General features: G+C 32.5%; 1 protein-coding gene across 3 annotated transcripts in view; it reads right to left on the bottom strand.

Annotated features, from left to right (window-relative positions):
• Positions 1 to 17,222, bottom strand: part of LOC143062965 (ecdysone receptor-like) — a 121,226-nt gene that overhangs the window by 96,707 nt on the left and 7,297 nt on the right. For 2 of the 3 annotated variants that reach the window (XM_076234837.1, XM_076234838.1), the window contains exons 2-5: positions 16,255 to 16,356; positions 7,732 to 7,809; positions 981 to 1,120; positions 222 to 290 (exon numbers count right to left, since the gene is read on the bottom strand). The gene's annotated coding sequence lies outside the window, so the exon portion shown is untranslated. Of the gene's footprint in view, positions 1 to 221; positions 291 to 980; positions 1,163 to 7,731; positions 7,810 to 16,254; positions 16,357 to 17,222 lie in introns of those variants that run through there. The other variant, XM_076234839.1, reaches the window with a different exon arrangement.

Below are 17,222 nucleotides of genomic sequence, written 5' to 3'. Positions count from 1 at the left end.
CGAAATCAATAAACCCTTTAATGTAGGTCAGAGTGACCTAGGTTTTTCCACATGCTACCATACACCGATACATAAATGAATCTTAGGTAAAAGTAAATTGATTATAGGTGACTTAGTACGCAATAAGAGTATAGTACTCTGGACGTGGTTAGCTAAAAGCAAGACATTTTAGCTATAATCAAACATGGAAAGGCAATCACTTAATGAATAAACATACAAACCACAACTAATTAGAATGGAATTTTCTTCAGACCAGGATATAAAATTGTCACTTGTTTCATGTAAAATATCTAAAAACCAGAAATGCAATATGTTACTAAACATGTGTTAAATAAGTTTTAAAAATCAATAGTGTGTTGATGAGAATTTTATAGAATGGTATTGGGTAATAGGATTAGCAAGAACTAAAACATGTTAACATGACATGACTTCAGATATTTAGTACATTTTATCTAGAATTAGTTTAATAAATGAGGAGAAACATGCTGATGTGACAATTACAATGGAGTTTAAACATTATTTATTGGTTTGTTGATCAGCCAACCTAAAGAAAGTACTAGCAACACATCTAAATAATGTTAATTGTAGTTGAAATACATCACATTTTTTTCTGAAGACCTTCATCACAAATTGAAGGCTTCCAAAATCTGAACCGTACATTTTCTTCATGGGTACTATTTTTTTACCTCTGATGAAAGTTTGTTTTGGACCGAAACCAGTCAGGCTACGAAACATCAACAGGCACTGTTAAATTATGTGTATTGGCATATATACTATATTTTGTGCTTTTACTATTTTTGGCAAGATTTTGTGGTTTTGACTATTATACAAGCACACAGGTAATCTGTAGTTTATTACCTTAAAGCTAATCTTTTTCTACATAATTCTCAAAAATAAGAACACCATCACTATATGTATCCAAAGTAAATGAAAACTTAAATTTGAAGGATATGAAAAAAATTTGGATGTATGGATTTTACCTGATATTAATAATGAATAACTGTGTATCATCGTCTGTTATCATGTAGTTGTGACCACTATGGTTCAGAATCTGAAAAGTAACCAAAAACTGTGTATCATCGTCTGTTATCATGTAGTTGTGACCACTATGGTTCAGAATCTGAAAAGCAACCAAAAACAGTTAATCCCTTTGTTTTTCAGAGAGAGCAAACAACAGTCACTTTCCAACATAGTAGACTAGAATATAATTCACTGTGCTTAAACGGCTGTGGGTAACTTAAGTTACCCACAGCCCAAGATGGAGCCGCCTTGCGTCGGTTAGATACTTTTCTTCTATAGAATAACAATACCACGAATGCATCAATTGAACAACTGAATTTAAAAGTTGTATAAATCGTTTAGGGAAACCCCTTAACTGGAAAGGTGATTAAATTCTACAAATTAAACGATCACAGCACGATTTAAAAAAAGACTTAGGCTGTCCGTAACTTCAAAACAACTTGTCCGTAACTTTTTTCATCATACCAATAGAGATGTGTGTAACTTTCAAAGAATCGACATACGCGGATGTAATGTTTAAACTGATGATAAAGATTGCATCGAATACATATTCACAAAACGATGTAAATGTCTAGTATGATATAATTCATTGTATCGATGGAAGACAAAATTGGGGAAAATATGAAAAAATCACGATAAATCCGCAAAACTCGGGTCTCATTTTGTATAATGTCGGAGTACCCGAATCGCCTAGTTCGGAGGGTTGTTTCCGATCATAGCAGATAAACTGTTGAAACATCATTGTTCCTTTTTATTTTTGAACAAGTAGACTACACAAGTATTTTTTACACATACATGTAGCATGTATACACTTACTGATTTTCTGCCAGCAACGACAAGGGTAGCGTGAATCCGGGATTTTGGAGGGGAACCCAAATTGCCCAGGCATGCAGTGGATAGACTATACGAGACTTAAGTGCACAAACTTTTTCCGTCTTTTTGAAAAAGTCAAAAACATTTTTTCTCTCATCCCCACAAAAACAAATCCCATCAGCATTGACAGTAAAATAAAAGGGGTGTCAATCTGGACACACTGGGACGTTGCGCACGGTGATATTGCGGCACCCTGGCCAAGATTTACAGTATATGGGAAAACTTTAAAAAATGACATTTTGTATAAATGAATAAACCTAGTTTTACAGCTAGCTGCATATTTCATTTGTATGCAAGTTGCATTAAATCTCATTAAACTGAATAAAACTAAAAGACACAATAGGTAAAAGTCAGTGACAATTAAAGGAAAAGAGCAGTCAACATAGTGTAACAATTCGACATAGTATATAAAAATATAAATAACTACGTAGGACAACAGGGTAATTTAATAGTCTAACAACCCCTGATAACATACAAAGAGAGAAAAAAAACATACTAGGAAACATATTCAAAAAATCATAACACTATAACTAACTGGTGGGATGTATAAATACCGAGCCGCGTCAAAGAGTATTCATCAAAATACAAATAGAAAGAAACAGAGGTGAAGGTAAACCGCAAACATATAATTAAAATCAAAACATTAAAGAGTATGGAAAAGCCTGGATCTGACAAGCGAAAAACGTCGATAAGACGCACATCAGTAAATAAAAGTTCAAACCATAACCAGAATAGAGTACCACAAACCCCACATAAAACTTCTGTGGTGTAAGTATGATGTGTTTATAAAATCACATTTGGTGGTGAATGAGTAGTATAAACGGCCGCGAAGGTTACAAATATGATGTTAATTGTCTTCTAATTGTTGAAATTATAATTTTTAAAATTTTAAATCAAAAGTTACCCACATCTAAAAATAAAGTTACGGACAGTCTGCTAAGTTTCGATCAAAAAGTTACGGACATCTTATGCATTTTTTAAAGTTGACCTTGCGCTTTAGTGAACTCTATATTAACAAATTTATGGTAATTGTTAGTCATTTCTTTATTCAATAATCCTATAAATATTTACATTCTGCATGAAAAACGTCGCAAAAGGTACATTTTGTATGAATTAAATATCAACGAGTTTAGAGTCCGCCATCTTGGGCTGTGGGTAACTTAAGTTACCCACAGCCGTTTAAGCACAGTGATAATTCATGACTAAAATCTTTTATTGTTGATCTTTTACTAGTGATCTTTTTTTTCTGATAAAATTTTTCTCAATCTACTTTTGTTTTTGTCCAAAACACATCAATGGATCAAAATCTTCACTAACAACAATGGGTATAGTTTAAAGACCTTGACTGGCTATATATCCTTAGCACAGTCGGCAATCTTCACTCAAGGGTAATAACTCCTTTATCATAGACAATTGATGACCAATTATAAGATTTTGTCTTGCAGATTATTTTTGCTGTTAACCATTTCTTTCTATCTTCTATAGTTGTTGACAAAAATGTAAAAAAAGGGTAAAAATTGTCATTCAAATTTGGCAATAAATTTTCTTACTTGAAATAAGCTCTTTTATTGTATTTTAAAACTTTGATAAGATACAGTGGTCTGAAAAACTGACAATAGAATACCAGGCTAAAAAGCAATAGGCAAGCAAGAAATAATAAACATCAACTTCCTCACAAATTATAAATAACCACTCAAATTTCTAATCAAATCCTCACAGTGCAACAAAACAACTTAATAGAATTTATATTACAATTGAAATATTTCAAAAGACAAAGTTAATGATCATCTTAATGCTGCATCAGATAGCAATTTATTTCCACAAAAACTGTCATCTATAAAATATAATTTTCCATTTATGAAATAAAGAATAATCTTAATGATCTCCTGTCAGATATCAAAGACTTGTCTATTGTAGTATAAAATTATCTATATTTCAACTCTTGGTGAACCCTGAAATCTATAAATTAGTTAATAAGACGTCAGGTGAATCTTAGAAAGAGCGTAGGAGAGAACTTTCGCAATGTAAGTGTCTATTTAATGGAACATATATGTAACTTATAAGATAAGATGTATTTTATGAATCTCTTTAATTTTATAAGAATCACTTTTAATGAAACAAATATGTAACTTATAAGATAAGATTGTGTTTTATGAGTCTCTTTTAATTAAACAATCTCTCTCCAATTTAAAAACCACTTGGGTAACTAGAGGCTCAAAGGACCATTTAGAACTTAATTAGCAGATTGCATCATGAAGATGAAGATATACGACGATGTGGTATGAATGCCAATAAGACAACTCTCCATCCAAGTCACAAATTGTTAAAGTAAACCATTATAAATCAAAGTACGGTCTACAACACAGAGCCTTGGCTCACAACGAGCAGCAAGCTATTAAGGGCCCCAAAAATTACTAGTGTAAAACCAGTCAAAAAGGAAAACCAACAGTCTAATCTATATAATAAATGAGAAATAAGAAACACTTATGAACTGTATCAACAAACAACAACTACTGAACATCAGATACGTTCCTTTGGACAGGGGCAAACAAATGCAGCATGCATAAAGTTCTGTAGATCTTGTATGTACAGATGATTTTTTTTTTTTGCTTTAAACAGTTTTTGTATATTGATAACAGGCAGAAATATTAAAATTAGTTGCATATTGTAATAAATGGGCAGGGACTCATAAGGAGTCAATTGATAATTCCAGTCATTTAGACATTTTTGTAGATCTTGAATTCTAAACATTAACTTGCATGTTTGATAAGTTAACTTGCACCTAACTCCTATGTTTGATTTTCAGACATGGTGGCCTTATTGCTTGGTGGATCAATATAAAATTAGCACATTAAAATCTATAACTACACAATAACCTTTTCAGTTCAATTTGTTTGGTAGTTTAGGAGCTCTATAAAATAAATATGTGGTAGACGCTGAGACAGCAGATGCTGAGTGCAGTATAAATATCTCCTAATGGTCTTTAGCCAGATAAGCTAAAATAAAAGAGCACATGAAGCCTTTCATGATCTTCCATTCACATAAATTCTTTATGAACCCCATCCCTCTTGTAACTCTTGGCTTATTCTGTCAATAGAGGGCCATTAGAAAAGTTTATTTTTCTTTTATTCTGCAAAAGATATCCCAGTTTTATTCGAAGTATGATTCATTAAGAAAAATCAGCTATGCAACAAATCATGGTGGCAGAAAAGCAGACAATGACTGCAGATTAACCAATATATGGAAAAATCCAAACAGGAGACAGTACAATTTATGGCTTATTTGGGTTCATTAATTCTCTGAAAATAATAAATACGTAATACCAGTATTAATCTAAATTGGGAATAAAGGATTTGAGAAAAAAAATTTATGGCTATGATCGATATATCATGATACAATTCTATTGTGTAGGTCTGATGGGAAAATTATAAACACTTTTTAGTCTAATTTCACAGAAAGCTCAATTGTCATCGCCAGAGAAGGTTCTCACATCATAAGATTTCTCTTTGTATATATGTTTTTGGATGAGTCGATCTGTATATATAGTCTAGGAAAATAGACATCTTGGTTTCAACAGTATCAACTAGGATTGACTTTGTCTAGATCTCTTATGTAAGAATATATAGATCTTCCTACAAATGGCTTAATATTAACATATAAATGTCATACTTCATATATTGCTGTTCTTTATTGGGAGAGACACATTCTTAAATCATAAACTATTTTCTGTGGATTCAATTGTTTTCTCTAATACCAATTTGTCATGGATAGAGGATAAGTTGTATATTTCATGGATATTTTTTTTACTTATGGGTGCATATGTAACGGTTTATTTCTTCCTCTGTGATATTTTATCCTGAGGATAATTTGTCCCGGTTATTTTTTTCCAGGTATGGTATTTCACAGGTTGATTTTTTCCAGAGGAGTGAAAATCTATCTGTGTTATGCGGATAGTATGTACCAGTATATATTTGCCATACTATATTTCACAGAACGTGTGAAATAGAGTCCCATTAACTACTATGTAAGTTACTCACAATAAATATATACCTGACTATAATTATAAAATGTTTCACAAAGGTAGACCAAATTTGCATAATTTATCAAAGGAGGTAATTATGAGCAATTTATATTTTAAAGATATTAATATAACATATTTCTGAATCTATTTTATAGTGAAATTTTTCCTTGAATCTAATTTTTTTATATATTCATTTATATAAAAAGATGACTTACAACTTGTTTTAATAAGACAGATAACATTTCACAGGTAAAAACTAATCCAGCTGTTAAACATGCTTTTGTTTCAATATATTGTTATTTATATTTATACTATGATTTATCTGATTTCCATATAATCAACAACTACATCTCTGTCCCCAGACAAAACTATTTATATAGGTAAAAATATCATCATAATCAAATTCGTTTAATACTGTTAACAGTAGTAATGCAACTATATTTCTATTTCTACCTTACCTTTAAATTTATATTTGCACTGAGATCTGAAAACAACTCACTTTTACATGTATTTCACTAACCTTGATATTAACTAATGATATTATTTTCATAATAACGATCTTTAAAATTACTTCTGGTTTTCTTCCCTATGTTTCATGATAATTTTCTTTTTAAAAGGATGACATTGACTTGAAATTTTTTCAAGGATGATTTGTGAAATTATTTCCCATTATAAATTTTATAATACATTTTTTTTAACAATTTCGCTTTATTTCAAATACACTATTATTATTTCATAGTATTTTTAAAGGATAAGTTTTTTCTAATAACTATTCAATAAGTTAACTACCCAGATAGAATATCACGGCAAAGGAAAAAATATCCCAGGGAAATATTTTCCTCCGGATAAAAAATAACAACAACTACTGTGACATTTTTTCCTCCGGATCAAATTTCACCCGGATATAATTTTGCTTTACACACATGTAACGGTTTATTTCTTCCTCTGTGATATTTTATCCTGAGGATAATTTATCCCGGTTATTTTTTTCCAGGCATGGTATTTCACAGGTTGATTTTTTCCAGAGGAGTGAAAATCTATCTGTGTTATGCAGATAGTATGTACCAGTATATATTTGCCGTACTATATTTCACAGAACGTGTGAAATAGAGTCCCATTAACTACTATGTAAGTTACTCACAATCAATATATACCTGACTATAATTATAAAATGTTTCACAAAAAGATAGGAAAGAAACGACATCGCAGCAAAGCCAACCATATTTGTGCAGTAGACCTGAATGAGAGGTTGGGAATTTAGAGACTTGAACAAGTATAACAATAGGGAGATAAAGTTTATTGCAGCAAAGCCAACTGTGGACCCATAAAAAAGTTGATGTACAGCTCTTCTTTATCTTGCAGAGTACACAAAACAGTTCCTACACAAGGCATTGGACTTAAGTTAAAGTCACCATTCTGACTGGACGTGGCTGCATATTTAAAACACATTCTGCACAACCAAATAAGCAACCCCTCTTTTTTCCTCCCACCTCTTGAACAGGCTTTATTGCAAGATTAAAGCAGTCGATAATTAGCATATTTCTATATCACAGTCAATACTTGAGGTCTCCGCAAGTTTATGTGTATTGCAAAGCACAAATCAAGCAACACTAATTAATTTATAATGAAAATCCTTCTGCTTCAGACAGGACATATAATTAAATGTCTGTCCAAACAAATTATAAAATTACTTACATTTTTTGTACAACAACCAGGATTTTAATTTATTTGTCTTGCAAACAAAAGAAAAAAAGTAAAAAGATTTTAAAAATTTGTTGTTTAACAGGAAACACAAGACATATTACAGTGTATATTACCTGTCTTTGTCTGATGAAATAAACATCCAACTATTTACTTGTGGTTTGTTATGTAACTAAGTCACCTACTACTCAGATCTGAAGAAAAAAATTAGTATGTAACATATCAATCAACCTACTATGTATGTACTGGTGCTTCAAGACAAAAGTTACATGATAAATATAAATCTAGAACACAAGATTTTGATCTGTAAATATTTTCTTATAAGATATTCCATGCTAGATTATATAACATATTATGAGAAATTTCATTCTGAATTAACAAAGGACATGTACTTTAGGCTCAGAGACTTTAAGAGATAAATCACATAAACTTGAAACTAGAAAACAAAATGATCTATAATTAGCTTTTTTCAAAGATATTTCATGACATATTCTATAACGAGGGTGGTAAAGGGTTATTTTCGTGCAACATGATCTCCATTTTTTATTTCAAGTTCAACATGTTTTTACTTTTTTATTTGACGTTCAGTCGTGCAAGACGGGTGCCTCGTTCAACGAGTTCTGCTTATTTAATTTTACGTGCATCGTGATTTTAAAAGTCTTATTTTACGTGCTCAGTATTTTTCAAATAAAATTCAAACACTTGGCAGGGATCGTCAAGAAATACTTTTTTAAAAAGCCGTAAACCAATTATAATGTGTATACTAAATCGGGATTATCAAGTAAAACGAAGCGTCAATATATACAAAAAGACAGTGACTCAGTCACAAAAGGTTCACATAAAAGTATTTATTTTTCGTGCAACGTTCATTACAGAAACTATTTCACGTTCAATGTGAAATTTTATGTCTATTTCACGTTTCTTTTGTGCAAGCACCCCCCTTTACCACCCTCTATAACATATTAATAATATTAAGTAAATTTTTTTTAATTATTAAAGAAACTGGTATCGACTTCAAGACAAAAATTACATCCATAGATATAAATCTAGAACACAAAATTTCTGTTCTGTAATATTTTCTTTCCCTAAAATATATAGATTTTTGAGCATTTTATTCTAATTACCAAATATTTCATGGATCTGCAGATTAAAATGCAAATGTATAAAAAAAATTATAAAACATTTCCAGTTTAGATAACTGTTAAAAACCAACTAGAGGCTCCAAGTGGTATGTATTGGTTATTGGCAACTTATGAGAAGGCAGCAAGAGCAAAGTTTCATAGATACTCTCTTACTCTCAGAAATCAAAGGACCACCACGGTGTCGTCCCTGTCCATATTCAGAGCTTAATTGGAGCTAGTTTCAAAATTCTCACAGTATTATTCATACCAAAATCTATGACAAATGATTGTTTCTTACAATTGACTATTTTAGAATCTCGTGGACTATGAGTTATCTCATTGTTCGTATATCTAAATCAAACTAAGGTTACAGACTCATTGGCTGAATTTTCATTGTTAAGTATGATTTAAACCTGATGTATGCTTTGAAAATATAACCCAGAATGCATTAGATTTCTGAACTGGCAAAATGCAACAATCTTTTCCTTGATTGTGATGTTCCATTGAGTTAGTGTAGATTTCTTGTGTCACATATATATAAATGGCTGTATTTTATTACTTAAGGAACAGCCATTTAATTCTGAATGGGGAGAAGGGGGGGGGGTATGGCTTTGATTTTTTTTTTCTAAAAAAAAAAGAATTATTATTCCCTTAAAAAAATAATAAATTTTGATTGAGAATTATGAATTAGTCATCAAATTGAATGTTAAGTTTTATAAAATAATATTTGAATGCTATCATGGTGCAAAACAAATCTAAGATTGAAAAAAGACAAATACACGTCCCCCTTAAAAGTTTAAAAGGTATAGTTCCTTAAAATCTATAAAAAAAGGTATAGAGATACAGCTACAAATGTATCATAAATTTATCAAAACTTCTACTAAATTTTAATCTAAATATAGGAATTAATTGTAGATGTGTCATTTTAATTGTAGGAATTAAATAACTATATTAAAAAAAAATCTAAGAGGCTTAAAACCTCTAAAAATATGATCAATTGATATATATCTTTGCTTTTTTCCTGGTCAAAATAAATATGACGACTCAAAGACTATTTTAATTATTTCTTAGGAAGGTGTCACACAAACTAGAGGCTCTAAAGAGCCTGTGTCGCTCACCTTGGTCAAATTAAAAAACAAAATCCTAAACTTCTAATATATATATTAAATATAGAACTATATTTTTTTTAATGAGAAAAACATCTTTTAATAGTTAATTGATATTTTGAACACTGTAAATCAATTCTAAGATCTTGTGTTGTTGATTAATTTAGCTCTCAAAATGTCTGTTATTCTATTAAAGTTTTAAACAAATATGAGGCACACATTACCTGTAAAAGGGGATGAAGTCTGTATAAATTATTATATTGGAATTCAAACTTGACACTCAAACTTTAGAATCTGTTGAAAAGAAACCAAAATTCTGAAACATTTCTGATGTTGGGGATTATAGTTTGAATAATTTTCAATGTAAACAAAGGAATGCTATCATTAGGAATAAATGTTTGTTTTTCTTCAAGTATATGTTCATTAGTGAGGGGGGCAGGACCTTTTTCGGGACTACTTTAGTTTCAGAGGAGAAGCAGTTGGTAAAAGTTTACAAAAATATTCAAATCAATTGTTAAAATTGACTATGAAGGGCAATAACTCTCTTCAAGGGTGACTGGGTCAATTAAAAATTTTGGCTATATCCACTTATTTGTAGCTTGTACTTTAATTTGCTAAACATTATTGCTGTTTACACTTTATCTCTATCTATAATAATATTCAAGATAATAACCAAAACTCCAAAATTTTCTAAAATTACCAATTCAAAGGCAGCAACCCAACAAAGGGTTGCCTGATTGGTCTGAAATTTCAGGGCAGATAGACTTTGACCTATCAAACAAATTTATCTTCGTTAGATTTGCTTTAAATGCTTTGGTTTCTGAGATTTTAGCCAAAAACTGCATTTTACCCTATGTACTATTTTTAGTCATGTCGGCCATCTTGGTAAGCAGGTAGAGTCATCGGACACATTTTTTAAACTAGATACGCTAATGATGATTGTGGACCAGTTTGGTTAAATTTGTCTTCTCACTTTCAGAAGAGAAGATTTTTGAACAAGATAACAAAAATTTACGAAAAATTTACAAAAATTGACTATAAAGGGCAATAACTCCTTAAGGGGTCAACTGACCATTTTGGTTGTGTTGACTTTTTTGTAGATCTTACTTTGCTGAACATTATTGTTTTTACAGTTTATCTCTATCTATAGTAATATTCAAGATAATAACCAAGAAACAGCAAAGTTTCCTTAAAATTACCAATTCAGGGGCAGTAACCTAACAATGGGTTGTCTGATTCATCTGAAAATTTCAGGGCACATAGATCTTGACCTGATAAACACTTTTACCCCTGTCAGATTTGCTCTAAATGCTTTGGTTTTTGAGTTATAAGCCAAAAACTGCATTTTACCCCTATGTTCTATTTTTAGCCGTGGTGGCCATCTTGGTTGGTATGCCGGGTCACCAGACACAATTTTTAAACTAGATACCCTATTGATGATTGTGGCCAAGTTTAACTTAATTTGTCCCAGTAGTTTCGGAGGAGAAGATTTTTCTAAAAGATTACTAAGATTTACGAAAAATTGTTAAAAATTGACTATAAAGGGCAATAACTCCTTAGGGGGTCAATTGAACATTTTGGTAATGTTTGACTTATTTGTAGATCTCACTTTGCTGAACATTTTTGCTGTTTACAGTTTATCTCTATCTATAATAATATTCAAGATAATAACCAAAAACAGCAAAATTTCCTTAAAATTACCAATTTAGGGGCAGCAACCTAACAATGGGTTGTCTGATTCGTCTGAAAATTTCAGGGCAGATAGATCTTGACCTGATAAACACTTTTACCCTTTACCAGATTTGCTCTAAATGCTTTGGTTTTTGAGTTATATGCCAAAAACTGCATTTTACCCCTATGTTCTATTTTTAGCCTTGGTGGCCATCTTGGTTGGTATGCCGGGTCACCGGACACAATTTCAAACTAGATGCCCCAATGATGATTGTGAACAAGTTGGGTTAAAATTGGCCCAGTAGTTTCAGAGGAGAAGATTTTTGTAAAAGTTAACGACAGACGACGACGGACGACAGACGCCGGACGCCAAGTGATGAGAAAAGCTCACTTGGCCCTTTGGGCCAGGTGAGCTAAAAAGTTAAAGTAGGCTTTAAATAAAATTAACAGTACCAATTTTCTTGCACCAGATGTGCATTTCGACAATACATGTCTTTTCAGTGATGCTCGTGGCCAAAATATTTGAAATCCAAAGCTTATATAAAACATGAAGAGCTATAATCCAAAAGGTCCAAAAAGTATAGCTTTAAAGATTTCATAGTTATTTGGACTTTTTTCATGGTCATATTTTTTTCCTATCCAGAAACAAATTGATTTCAAATAAACATCTGCACAAGTGCTGTCATGTAAAAGTAGTTTATAAACTATATCTCATTATTCATTTAAAATTCAAATCCAGTGAAATCATTTTGATATCTCTATTTGCCCCTTAAAAAAAGTGGACTCCTCCCCCCCAAACTTTTTGAATCCTCGCCTTTGAGCAATTATCCCAACACATAATCCTGGCCTTTCCTTTGTAGTATGGAACCTTGTAGTACAATTTCAGAGCGATCCATACTCTTTAACACAAGTTATTGTCTGGAAACTAGAACTAGAGGCTCTCAAGAGCCTGTATCGCTCACCGGATTCTACTTGGGTTTTTGAAATCATATAAAAAAATATAAAATTTGGCTAAAAGTAACAACACTTGGCCAGCACCTCATAAGGAAAGGAACATTCATGCTATGAATTTCATTCTATTCAGTGGTTCTTTAGAAGAAGACTTTTGTATGCATTTCCCATAGGGTCCCATGTTAAACTAAGTCCACCGCTGGCAGCCATCTTGGATGATGGATCGGCTACAAAGTAACAACACTTGGTCAACACCTTATAAGGAACATTCATGCCATGTTTGGTTTCATTCCATTCAGTGGTTCTCTAAAAGAAGACATTTGTATATATTTCCCATAGGGTCCCATGTTAAACTGTGTCCCCCGCTGGCAGCCATCTTGGATGATGGATCGGCTACAAAGTAACAACACTTGGTCAGCACCTCATAAGGAACATTCGTGCCATGTTTGGTTTCATTCCATTCAGTGGTTCTCTAAAAGAAGTCATTTGTATGCATTTCCCATAGGGTGCTATGTTAAACTAAGTCCCCCGCTGGCGGCCATCTTGGATGATGGATCGGCTACAAAGTAACAACACTTGGACAGCACCTCATAAGGAGCATTCATGCCATGTTTGGTTTCATTCCATTCAGTGGTTCTCTAAAAGAAGTCATTTGTATGCATTTCCCATAGGGTGCTATGTTAAACTAAGTCCCCCACTGGCGGCCAACTTGGATGATGGATCAGCTACAAAGTAACAACACTTGGTCAACACCTCATAAGGAACATTCATGCCATGTTTGGTTTCATTCCATTCAGTGGTTCTCTAAAATAAGACATTTGTATATATTTCCCATAGGGTCCTATGTTAAACTAAGTCCCCCGCTGGCGGCCATCTCAGATGATGGATCCGCTACAAAGTAACAACACTTGGTCAACACCTTATAAGGAACATTCATGCCATGTTTGGTTTCATTCCATTCAGTGGTTCTCTAAAAGAAGACATTTGTATATATTTCCCATAGAGTCCCATGTTAAACTGTGTCCCCCGCTGGCAGCCATCTTGGATGATGGATCGGCTACAAAGTAACAACACTTGGTCAGCACCTCATAAGGAACATTCGTGCCATGTTTGGTTTCATTCCATTCAGTGGTTCTCTAAAAGAAGTCATTTGTATGCATTTCCCATAGGGTGCTATGTTAAACTAAGTCCCCCGCTGGCGGCCATCTTGGATGATGGATCGGCTACAAAGTAACAACACTTGGACAGCACCTCATAAGGAACATTCGTGCCATGTTTGGTTTCATTCCATTCAGTGGTTCTCTAAAAGAAGTCATTTGTATGCATTTCCCATAGGGTGCTATGTTAAACTAAGTCCCCCACTGGCGGCCAACTTGGATGATGGATCAGCTACAAAGTAACAACACTTGGTCAACACCTCATAAGGAACATTCATGCCATGTTTGGTTTCATTCCATTCAGTGGTTCTCTAAAATAAGACATTTGTATATATTTCCCATAGGGTCCTATGTTAAACTAAGTCCCCCGCTGGCGGCCATCTTAGATGATGGATCCGCTACAAAGTAACAACACTTGGTCAGCACCTCATAAGGAACATTCATGCCATGTTTGGTTTCATTCCGTTCAGTGGTTCTCTAGAAGAATTTCAAAATGTAAAATGTTAACGACGAAGACGGACGACAAGTGATGAGAAAAGCTCACTTGGCCCTTCGGGCCAGGTGAGCTAAAAATGCTTGTTTTTTGGCCCTTTTTGGTCAATAATTCCTGCATGAATTGGGCAATTACATGTACCCCAAACTCAATCTGAGCCTTCCTTTTGTGATATGGAACCTTAATGTATTATATAAATGTCAGATTGATCCATACACTTACACACAAGTTATAGGCCAGAAACTACAAAAATGCTTGTTTTTAGTCCCTTCCTGGCCTTTAATTCCTTAACTGTAGGCACCATAACCCCCAAAATGAATCCAAACCATCTACTTGTGGAATTAAACATTGTGGTATAATTCCAGAGCTAATGAAATATAAATTCACAAGTTATTATCCTGAAAGTAGAAAAATGCTTGTTTTGGGCCCCTTTTCCCTAAACGGTTGGAACCATCATTTCCGAAATCAATCCCAACCTTCCCTATGTGGTAGAGAACCATCTTAATTTAATTTCATAGAGATCCATTCACTTAAACTAAAATAATTGTCTGGACACCAAATGTGTCTTAGGACGACGGAGACAAGATCATACCATTATACGATCCCAAAAAAATTGTTTGCAGTCGTATAAAAAAACATACTTATAAATTTCAGGAAAATCATTATTAAAGGGCATTTATTCCTATTAACAGTTAATAAACAGTTTCAGTTACATGACATATGATATTGCTCTTGAAGATAATTTTGTTGTTTACTGCAGGTTCTGTCTATTCTATTATAGTTTTCCAAAATAAACTATCATTAAATTAAGGGCAATAGCTCCAATAAACAATCAACTCAAACATATTTTTTCCTGATTATTACCTTTCAGAATAAAGAAAGAACTCAACCTTTGCAATTTTCAGTTAAAAAGAGGCATAACTCTGGAATGGTTAATAAGTTGCTGTCAAAATTCAAACTCTACCAGTTTTATTTCTTAGCTCTAGCTGCTTGGTATATGCATATGAGATTAAAAAAATTGGAGTAAAATTTAAACAGAAGAGCAGAAATGAAAAAAAAAATATGCAATTTTCCAATACAAAATGAGGCATAATTCTTGAAGGTATATGACTCACTGCCAGAATTTATACTCTGTTTGAGAGTTTTGGTTCTTAACATAGTGTTCCAATTTCATAAATTTTTATGTTTGAGTGTGAAAAGTTCAAAATGAAAGATAAGGTGGATATCATAGAAGGACATAAGGACAGAGGGTATACTGCAGAGGGCATAATTTTTTAATGCATTTTCAATAGATCAGTGTTGTTCTATATTCAATTTCTTGAAGGCTTCAAAATCTAGAAAAAAAAATGGTAGTCTTTCCTGAACATTACCAAAAATGTCAGTGTTGTATAACAGCCAAAATATTTATTAATGGTAGCTTAAAGCACCGAAGATGGCTTAAAATGCAGTGAGAATAACGTCCATTAATGCTTAATAAGATAGACAATTGTTTAATGACAACTTGGTACACCTAAATTTAATAGTTTCTATACTTTGCAAAACAAGAATTTTAGTTTATGGATTTTTTTTATCCTAATTAAATAGTTTCAACTCTTTATCATCCAATCAAGATTGAACCACACATTAGCTTCTATTCTGTCTGAGTAAAATTCTTTCCACTTTAAAAATGTAAACAAATGATTGCGCTCTTGCTCTGAAGACATATGTACATGTAAGTCTAGGTTCTAGCAAAACACAGCACCAATTAAAATGGGTCTAAGAGTGATGTAAAGTTGGCCGCAGACTTTTTGTAAGCCTGACATGTGATAGTAAAATAATTGTGCATTAAATGTAAAATAATGTTGAGCAGGACACATGAAATTACAAGTGTTATTATTATAATGATAAGCTGGATACCAGAATCTGAGAAAACAATCAGCAGGATCTGTAATCTGATGCACACCCTCCCCCTAATGAGACCCCAATAATCCATTGACATACGATAACAATACTTATTCATCTAATTATCTTAAACAAAGATTTGTATTTTGAAATAAACTTAATGGAGGTATCCTTAATTACATCTTTTTATGCATTAAATTGAAAAATAAATGAAAATAAACATTTTCAAAATATGAACTCATAACTGCAGGCATCTTACCTTTTGAATCCAATAGTATATGAAATATGATTTCAGGAAATCAAAGTTAGGAGTTAACCAGTTAATTTCACCGAATTCAGGTAGGTTAACATGTAATTGTACCTACAAGCAGAAATCATTAGACCTTATATAAAGTGCAGTTTATACATCACAAACCTACAGCAATGCAGGTTTCTCGTACAGGTAAAATCAACAAGAAAATTAAAGTACATGAAATTCAGTACAACAGGGTCAATTTTTATACTGTTGTCGTGTATTGTTAATATAAAAAATAAGATGTGGTAAGATTGCCAATGAGATAACTCTTTACAAGAGACCAAAAACACAGAAATTTATAACTTAAAAATGCATAAAAGTCATATTTTAATTCGTTTCTTCATTGAGATACATGTATATTTGAAACATCTGGCTTTAAATCTTTCTTTGATCAATTTCTTTCATATGTCATCTGATCCAATAAATTATTTTTTTTCTCTTCTGCAAATGACTGTAATGTAAATGGCAAATTATCTATTTACAAATCTGTCATGCCCCAAAGGAGAAATGATTACAACATTTACAACCAAGGACTTAGAATTTTTTTTCATACAATTTCTGTCATTTTGAGATGACTTGAGAGTTTGGGTTATTTTTTCAAACATGGAATTATTCATCAATTAATAGCATAAACTTGCTTGTATTGACAGTTTCGTCTCATTTACTTCATGATGTTTCTAACCGTTTTTCATATACCTGCGTCACACATCAGCTTATAGCCCTGATGTATGCCGGGAGTGGTAAAAAAATCATGTACGCTGCCAATATGCTAGTAATTTTGGATGCATTCAACCTGTCAATCATATCTGTATCATGCGCACAACGAGCTTTTAAGCTTTTATTGGGCGTACATGAAGCGTATCTGAGCGTTTATTGGGCATTCAAGTAACGTATGTTGGCATATGCCGGGTGTTTGTCCAATGTAGATGGAA

The sequence above is a fragment of the Mytilus galloprovincialis genome, chromosome 2 (assembly GCF_965363235.1).
Source record: "Mytilus galloprovincialis chromosome 2, xbMytGall1.hap1.1, whole genome shotgun sequence".
In the NCBI taxonomy this organism is placed as follows: Eukaryota; Metazoa; Mollusca; class Bivalvia; order Mytilida; family Mytilidae; genus Mytilus; species Mytilus galloprovincialis.
This window is presented reverse-complemented; position numbering and strand designations above follow the sequence as displayed.